Source organism: Pipra filicauda, unplaced genomic scaffold, assembly GCF_003945595.2.
Source record: "Pipra filicauda isolate LSUMZ 115617 unplaced genomic scaffold, ASM394559v2 scaffold525_size364725_pilon, whole genome shotgun sequence".
In the NCBI taxonomy this organism is placed as follows: Eukaryota; Metazoa; Chordata; class Aves; order Passeriformes; family Pipridae; genus Pipra; species Pipra filicauda.
The window spans coordinates 52,168-62,260 of NW_024104671.1; positions in this window are offsets into that span (position 1 = coordinate 52,168).

Below are 10,093 nucleotides of genomic sequence, written 5' to 3' on the forward strand. Positions count from 1 at the left end.
ATTTCCACGCAAACCACACCCCCAACAGACACAAAGAACCACCAACCTCCCCCAACACCGCACACACACCCGCCACCCACACACGACCACCCCAAAACACGACACACTCCACACGCCACCACCCCAAAACACCCCAACAACAGCGCCCAACCACACCACCATCCCATTTCCACCCACACCACCTAACCCACAAAAACACCCAACCCAACACCACCCCCACCCCACAACCACACCCACATCACCCCACCCCACCAACACCACACAATGAGAATCCTACCTAAGCTTTGTGCATTCTGATATACTCTCCTTCCACACAAACCTATACACCTGTGAGTATTCCATGTAATGTGTAATGCCAATGGCAGCGGAGTTGTCTGTCCCCCCCCCCCCCCCCCCCCCCCCTTAATCTAACTATTTATACAACTTTTTCTCAAGATACACTGTACACATTTTCACTATTCCAGGATCCAAACCTTCAGCTGAAACAAAGTGTTGGCTTTGTGACATTAAAGCTTCCATTCCCTGGAGGAATCTTTCCAGAAATAGAGAGAATTTTGGGCTTAAATGTCATCTTTGGATCTTTGAATTGTATCTGTTAAATTCACTTGAAAAGGTCTTTCTGTGGGATGTAACTGAGGCAAAACCATATATACATACTTTTTCACAAACAGGGGTATATACCCTGAAAGGTGCTAACTTCGCTCTTCCTGGATCCAACCACAATCCCTTTTAGAAAGGCAAGGAAGACATACTAAAACTGTGCAGCTCTGTAGCCATCCATCCTTCCTGAGTGCTGCTGAGAGGGAGCGAAGAAGTGACTTAGAGGCTTTGCTTGTGGAACTATTTGAAACAGAGCTGACAGCTAGGAACATTAGCCCAGCAGCTGAACACGCTTGCCTCACGACAGGCAACCAGGGTAGCCAGCGGGGCTCCCTCTGAGCTAGTTAATAGTTTACACATTGCAGGGGGAGCTCACATATTGCCTCTTCTTTGTCAGTTAATTTGTAGCAGTCACTGGGATTACTTCTGAGAGTAAGCACCTCTCAGCGTGAGGAGGGGTGATGGAAGCGAGCTCTTTGGTCGCAGAGAAGCGTGGGGCATGGACGGAAAGCAAGGGACAGCTCCCCAAGCCTCCTGCTGCGCAGGCAGAGCTGGAGCTATGGCAAGACAGGCTGGGCAGCTGTCGGGCTTCGCGAGCCTGGCATCATCCAGGCGGCTTGTAGCACAATATCTCTTACAGGGTACATTCCACTTGTGTTTCCACGTAATTGCTGTGCAGGATTATGTGCCACCTTTTGTAATACTCTACCCTTTCTCATACATTTTAAAAACATGTCTCATCAAAGATACTGTGAAGACAAAAATGAAAAGTGGAGTCAGCTCAAACATACAAGATTTTTTTCCCAAGTGCTGTGTAGCTTAGGGCACGCTAGTGCCCTTAATACTATTTGTAAGAACATGATGACTCAGATATAATTGCCCAGCTAGATAAACTCTTGTTATTTAGTTCTGGATTTCAGAAAGAACTGCCAGGCTCTGCTGCTTTTCTAGGCTCTGTATCGAAGAATGAGTCCCCCAAAGTCAGCTTATTGCTGAGTTATGATCTTTTAAAAGATGATTTTCATCTGTTATAGGGTAGTCCCCAGCTGCTGATTAGGGTTTTGAAAATGCAGCTTAATTAGTTCAATATTTATTAGCAGATTGTTTAGTTTGTTATTGAGACCAAAACACAGAGACAATGGATAACAATATGGTATCTTCTTTCGAACATTATTTAAAATGTTTGCAGCATGTTAAAGATTTAAGCAGCTCTCTGAAGAGCAGTCATCCATTCTGCAAGGCTTAAAGAGATTATTTTTCTTTACGGCATATGGGTAACAACTGGCCACACAGATCCAAATTATTGCAGATCTTACCATCTTGCCAGTTACTGATGATAATGATTAGCTTCTAAATGCCAGATTTGGTAAAATGGGCATCACATTTCATGTATCCTACATGTAGTTCCAAAACTTTGAAAATAACACACTTTTTTTTTTTTTAATGCCAATAATTGGTAAAATACCTTCTTTGGATATTTCTAAATATTAACAAAACTGCTCCAGGTTTTTGTTTTTGTTTTTTTTTTTTTTTTCTCTTTTGTGTCTGTGTGTGTGTCTCTGTGTGTATGGTTTTTTGTTGTTGTTGTTTTTATTTGGGTTTTGTTTGTTTTGGTTTGGTTTTGGGCTTTTTTGTTTGTTTTGGGCTTTTAATTTGTTTTGAGTTTTGGGTTTTTTAGTGCAACTCAGAGGTATGTACCTCCTAAAGCAGACTGGAATTTGTGAAACCAAGAGACAAGACAATACAATCCTGTCCATATGGTACAAGCTCATCCTGAGCAGTTTTCAAAAGCATACAAGAGCTTCCTGCACCCAGAGAGTGGAGGGAGGAAACCAAAGAAGGAGGGATATCTCCATTTCTTTCTCTTCTACTCTGCTTGTGATGCTGCCTTATCTCTGATATTCCTTCCAGTGCTGAACCATCAGGTTATCCTATTCATGTGATTCTGTGAAAAGAATGTAATCTTGGAGCCCTTTCTGTCTATCTAAATGATATAATTATGAACAGCAAAGAGCAAGTTACTTAGTTGTGGCAAATGTTGACTGTTGTCTGTGAAAAGCACTACTTACATTGAAAATGCTGTCTAAGCAGAGGAGAGCATAGGCAAGGGCCGAATAGGTAGGTCAACCTACAATAGCCACAGATGATATAGGAGTAAAAAGATTTGCCTAGCTTCTGAAGCATCTCACGTTAGTGATTTTAATGTCTTCTGAACTTCTGTTTGTCTGTTGTACAAACAGTTTAACAAATCAGTGGCAAACCTTGCTTCAGCCTGCCCCAGGTTGCCTTTGCTTGTTGATGCTTGTGTCAGATATACACCAAAAGGCAAAAAACTCTTCAGCTACTCAACAATTCTGTTATTTACTTATTTAGTTAGCTAGTTAGTTACTCAGGTAAGTGTTTCCTACAAAAAACTCTAGGCATGGGAGAGAGATAGTTAGGTTCCTGGTTACTGACTGGCAGTTAGAAAAATTTTAAAAAGTATTTACAAATAATGTGTTGGTTCAGACCATACAATTTAATTACCAAACAATCTTTATAGTCATGGTTCCCTATGGACATGCATTCAACTTTGTCAAGAAATCACATCATCAGATAAACCATGACAAGTCAGCTCTCTGAGGAGAGGGGAAAGAGGGAACTAAAGCTCTTTGTTTCTCTAAAAGTTTGCAGTAAATGGTGCTCCTCCAGAAGTCTGAGATAGTGAGCTTATGCACAGGTGCAGTGGACAAGTTGTTCCCTAGTGGCTTCCAGAAGAAATGTCTTTCCATTCTTTTGCAGTTACTTAGTATCCTCAGATGGGAGCTAGGGCGTAGCCATACAGCCTCCAAAATGCAAACTTGTCCTTGAGGATCTGTACAGAAACTCACAGTATTGTGGACCTTGAAAACAGCCTATCCTATTCCTGACATGGAGCGTCTGCAGAGAAGTGGAGGCTGGCATTATTGTCTCTCCAGTATTTTGATTGATGACTGACACGCGTAGGTGTCATTTCTGAACACTGAATAGATTTGGGAGTAGGGAGTGGCCTGGGACCAAGAATGACTATGTTCAGCCTGTATTTCTGACAAAAGCAAATCAATCAACATCAGCTAATGTGTAAGAAGTATTGTCCTCTGCGACAGGAGCAAATGTGCAAGTTGTATCTATGAAGAGATACTGAGATTACTGAGATTAATGTCAGAGAAGTAAGTACAAATCAACTCATGGAATTATGACATAAAAACCAGTTTCTACAAATAAGACTCTCTAATATATTAGAAATCTTCAAACAAAACTGGGCTTGGCCCTGCAGGACTTTGAGCCCTTTCCCACCCATCTAGAAAATGTCGTAGACAATACAAACCGGGAGGAGTGGCCGATACCCCAGAGGGCTGTGCAGCCCTTCAGAAGGACCCTCAAAAGGTTGGAGAGATGGGCAGAGAAGAACTATCTGAAATTCAGCAAAGGCAAGTGCAGAGTCCTGACCTTGGAGAAGAATAACTCCAAGCACTGTAACTCCTGGTACAGGCTGGGGCCTGACCTGCTGGAAAGCAGCTCTGTGGAGGAGGACCTCAGGGTCCTGATGGACAACAAGCTGTCCATGAACCAGCAGTGAGTCCTTGTGGCCAGGATGGTCAGTGGTACCCTGGGGTGCATTAGAAAGTTCATTGCCAGCAGGTTGAGGGAGCTGATCCTGCCCCTCTACTCAGCCCTAGTGAAGCCTCACTTGGAGTGCTGTGTCTGGTTCAGTACAAGGCAGACATGGAGTTCCTGGAGCAGGTCCAGCAGAGGGCAACAAAGATGATTAAGGGACTGGAGCATCTCTCTTTGAGGAAAGGCTGAGAATGCTGGACCTGTTCAACCTTGAGAAGAGATGACTGAAAAGGGATCTCATCAAAGTCTGTAAGTGTAAAGGCTCTTTTCAGTGGTGCCAACCAATATGACAAGAAGCAACGGGCAGAAAGTGATGCACAGGAAGTTCCACCTGTGAGTGGAATATGAGAAAGAACTTCTTTACTGTGCAGGTGACCGAGTCCTTGAACAGATTCCCCAGAGAGGTTGTGGAGTCTGCCTCACTGGAGATATTAAAAAACTATCTGGACACAATCCTGAGTAACATGTTTTAGGCAGAGCAGGGAGGTTGGACCACATGAGCCACTGTGGTCCCTTCAACCCTTACCATTCTGTGATTCTGTGTGATTCTCATGCCTGTGTCTAAGCAGGTGCATATTCCAATAAATTTCAACATGACAGCACATATGTTCAAAGTTACATATGCATTTAAGTACTCTTATGGCAGATTTATTCAGCATTTCCTAGTCAAACTTTTAGCTAGCATGTAAAAAGTTTCTCAAGTGTCTAATTCTTTTTGTAGAAGTCTGCTTATCAGGAGTGAGATTATCAAGACTTTTAAGGGAGTAAAAACTACCCAAAATGTGAGACTAAAAAAATTATTTTTGAAACGCACTTTTTCAAGTCTGAAAGATACTAACATTGTCATATCTGGAAAGAATGGTACCAAAGTAGCCATTATGTATCCTCTCAGGAGAAAGTCTACGGACTTTCTATGGACACTATGGACACACTTTTCAGTGCTTTTGGTGAGCATTGCAAAGAAACATGATCTTTGTTGTAGGAAGTTTCAAAAAGAAGGTAGAAATAAATTTATTGGGTTGTTCTAGATGGACCTGATCTGGTGAAGGGATCAATGACTGCTGGATTCTTTTCCTATAGTTTTTGTAATTATGAAGAAAACAAATATTTCAATTAGAAGTTCAACAAAATTCTTGCATTACTAAGTGACAGCTTCTGCAAAACTACAGCACAAGCAAGAACAGAGCAAGCTGTCTCATCCTTTCACAATAATTTATTTTCCATTTCTTTTTATAAGGATCCTCTCCCTAAAACTCTTACTCTGCAAAACTCAGAGAATAAACAGGACTCAGATTTCAGTTGATTCTGGGCAGCTGACTTCAACAGATTCTATGTTGTTTTCGTGCACTGACCAAACTGCAGAAAGTACATCAGTGTGTGGCAATTCTAGAAATTCCCTAGAATTCCCAATGAAGACTAAGGAAGACAGTAATTATTGCTCATTCAATGTATGCTGATTTTTTTCATTCTTCCTGTATTTTGCCAGTGTAGTGTAATTGTGTTGTGTGTGCACATCCACTAAAAATTTGATTTAGCATTTTGTTAAACACAGTGCACTGAGTACCTATAAGACAGTATGAGTATTTGATAACATTTTAGTGAAAAAAATCAATAACATAATAGCAAAATGATTCTACTTTTATTTTTAATCCTTGTTTTTTTTTTTTTTAGCTATGTTAGGGTTTGCTCTCTGGTAAAAAAAAGGAATGGGAAGGTTTGGGAAGGTTTGGGAAGGTTTGGGAAGGGAAGGTTTGGGAAGGGAAGGTTTGGGAAAGGTTTGTGGGAAGGTTTGGGAAGGGAAGGTTTGGGAGGTTGGGAAGGTTTGGGAAGGGAGGTTGGGAAGGTTTGGGAAGGTTTGGAAGGTTTGGGAAGGTTTGGGAAGGTTTGGGAAGGTTTGGGAAAGGAAGGGAAGGTTTGAGAAAGGAAGGGAAGGTTGGGAAGGTTTGGGAAGGGAAGGTTTGGGAAGGGAAGGTTTGAGAAAGGAAGGTTTGGGAAGGTTTGGGAAGGGAAGGTTTGGGAAGGGAAGGGAAGGGAAGGGAAGGGAAGGGAAGGGAAGGGAAGGGAAGGGAAGGATGCTAACAATCCATTAAATTCTGGGATACAAATTTCCCCCTAGATTAAAAATGACATTTGCTTTAAATACTGATTTTTTCCATAATAATTGTTTTGTGATTTTGATTTAGAAAGACAAGTGAACAACATTTAAAGTCTTCAAGACTCACTATTGCATTACTGTAACATATGAATAACTTCACTAGTTAAGTGAACATTTGTAACCAATCAGTCTGAAGAATGCATCCTTACAGCTGAGAAAGAGGACCTGATCAGCCACCCTTGTTCTGCTGTCTTGGGCATTGGTCTTCTATGGCAGCATAAGTAGGAGCTGTATGTGGTGCACCAAGGTATTTAGTTGGGGATGGTGGTTGCAGATAATAATAGGTAGACTATGTTACTTTTACTCCTCTGGTACTGAGCTAGAGAAGGAATCTTTTGCTGATGATATTATCAGCCTTAATAGAAAGGGGATAGATAATCACTAGATGCTGTCTTACTCAGAGGGGCTTCTTCTGTCATCATGCTGTTTATTTATCACTCTTACTCAAGGCTGCATTAACAATCCAGGTCCTCTAAAGGGTCCTAGACCAGTTCTGCAGTCTGTTTACTCATAAAGCTTCTGCCACTTTTAAATTGTGTCAGTAATTTAATTGTGTTAATTGTATTAAGCTAGATTTTGTGCTACTTTCTGCCTAGGTAATGGATATGAAAAACAGTGAATTACACCACAAATCACATAGTCAGATATTTGGCGTTCAAACAAATAATTCAATACTAAAAACTCAGGAAGCTGTAACTTACACTGAATCAAACTCTTGAGAAATGTGTGTGCATACTCACACCCTCACTTCCCTCCCCTCCTACGAAGAGCTTTTTGCAATATTCTAGGAATTAGCTGTAATAAATATGACAGCGGGTTAAGTTAGTAAAGGACCTGAACTAGACATGTACAATGTTTGATTCAGATTAGTTACTGATTATAACTTGACTGTCAGAATGTCATTTCTTACTGATAAGTGTAAGATACCTAAAACATACATTTCTATGAGAAAATGTGTGAAAAGTTTGAATCTGAGCTGAAACACTGTAAGAATTGCAAAAACTTAGGTATCTGGAGGCATCATTATGTCTGCAAGTGAGCTCTGTTCCTGTGCAATGCAATTACTGTGAGAGTCTGTTCACAATAAGTGATTGGATGCATGGCTCCTCTAGAATAAGCTGAAGCCTGATGCATTTAATTTGTTGTCTGTATACCTAAGAGAAAGCATTTGATGTGGTACCACTGTTGGAAATCTATTTGCAGTTTCTGTGCTGGGGAAAGATGCCTTTTCCTCATTTGAATTTATAGACACTTCAGATAAATCTTCTTTGTCCAGAAGAATAAGTACTTTGAAACAGATCTGGAAGCACAAGTGGTTATTAGAAAGGGCTCAGAAAGTGCATTGCCATATCTGACTTGGCCGTGCTGATCCTTGTGAGGTAGAATGATAATTTTAAGGAACTTGGGGGGACATCCTAATCATTCCAAAATCTACCACAGACCTTTTCTGCTCACAGCATCAAAAGCCTTGGTGAGATCAACAAAGGTTGCATAGAGACCTTTGTTCTGTTCCCTACACTTCTCTTGCAGTTGTCTGAGAACAAATACCATGTCTGTGGTACTCCTGTTGGCTCTGAAACCACACTGACTTTCAGGTAGAATTCCTTCTGCTGTAGCGGGTATTAGCCTGTTCAAGAGTATTCTTGCCAGGATTTTGCCAGCAATGGAGAGCAGAGTAATACCTTGGTAATTTGAACAGTCTGATTTATCTCCTTTCTTCTTATACAAAGTGATGATGACTGCATCATGAAGGTCTGATGGTAGTTCGCCCAGTTCCCAACAGCAGACCACAGACTTGTGAACTTTAGCATGGAGTACTTGGCCCCCATGTTTCCAGATGGAATTCCATCAACCCCAGCTGCCTTGCTGATTTTCGCCTGCTGTATGGCCTTAAGAGTTTCTCCCAGAGTAGGGGCAATATCTGATTCATTCTTCACTGGTTGTTGTGTAATGTACTGAATGGCTGAGTCTTGCACTACATGGCTAGTGCTGAAAAGAGTCTGAAAGTGTTCAGACCAATGACTCAGAATGGAGGTTTTATCTGTGAGAAGCATTTGACCATCTGCACTGCGTAGAGGGCTTTGGACCTGCTATGTAGGCCCATATGCTGTTTTCAAGGCCTCGTAGAATCCTCTGTAATCACCCGTATCTGTGCATAATTGAATTTTTCCTGCTAGATTGATCCACCACTTGTTCTGGATGTCACAAAGTTTCTGTTGGAGCTTGCTGCATGCAAGATGAAAGGATGCTTTTCTTACATGACAAGATGGCTGTGCAAGGTGTGCTTGGTGAGCAGTTCTCTTCTTCCTCAACAATTCCTGGATCTCTTGATTATTTTCATCAAACCAGTCCTTGTTCTTCTTGAAGAAGAACTCTAAGGACTCTTCAGAGGACTGCAGGATGCTATTTTTAATATGTTGCCAAAGTGTTTCAGGAGAGGGATCTATGGAATGATCTTCGAGCCCAGTTTGAAGATTTGCCTGGAATCTGTCTCTCACTGTAGCTGATTGAAGACTGTTAACTTGGAGTCTCCTCCTTGGGATACCACCCCTTTTAGGTTTGAACTTAAGGTTGAAGTTAAGTTTACAGCGCACAAGTCGATGGTCTGTTTGGCATTCTGCACTAGGCATCATGCCGGTATGGTGGACATCGTGAACATCTCTCTGTCGCACCAGGACATAATCAATGAGATACCAATGCTTGGATCTAGGATGCATCCAGGTTGTCTTCAGACTATTTTTCTGCTGCATGATAGTGTTGGTGATGGTGAGCTGCTGCTCTGCACAAAACTCTAGCAGAAAGTGTCCATTATTGTTGCAGTTTCCAACACCACACTTGCCTAATACTCCTTTCCAGGCTTCAAAGTTCTTTCCTACTCTGGCGTTGAAATCACCAAGGATAATGATCTTATCATCTGTGGGAACCTTTTGGGTAAAATTCATGTTTTTCGTCAGGGTCAGCTTGGAGAGTTGGGGCATATATACTAAAGAGGACAACATGTTGCTTGTTGTGTAGTGGAAGGCATAGGGAGATAAAGCGATCAGAATGACCTGTTGGCAGATTTTCGAGTTTAGGGACAATTAGAGTTTTTAATCATGAAGCCAACTCCTGAAAGATGCCTTTTTGTTCTGGGTTTACCTAACCAAAAGAGTGTGTAACCAGGACCATGTTCTCTAAGGCACGACCCGCCCCAGAAAAAGGGAGGGGGGTAACCCAGGTTTTTATCAATAATTCCCTTGGGGTGGATTAGAGTGAAACGACACTGAATAATTGGTGTTTGAAAACATATACTGGCAAAGTTTATTTTAACAATTCTGTATCAACAAGCATGCTAGCAGTTTGGGTGTTGTCATAAAACAATGCAACATAGAGATAACTTTTGGGAGGGGGAGAAACTGTTTAGGGGAGAGGAAAACCAGGATGAGAGAAAGGGAAAAGAGAAGCTGAGAGTGCAAAAGAAATGGATATAGTCACCGCCCACTGGATCCAGCGATGCTTGAGAGCGATGATCTTGATTCACAGGTGGTGGGGGAGAAGGAGAACCCAAATTCTCAAAGTCACCAGTCAGTTTATATACCCTCAGCATGCTTTTGCACCTCCCTGGCATGAGGAGTTGCTTGCCTTTTAGGGCTTAGCACTGGAGGGAGGGATGGGCCCGGTTGGCTACCTGAGGCATCTTCTTGCCTTTTAGGGCTTAGCCCC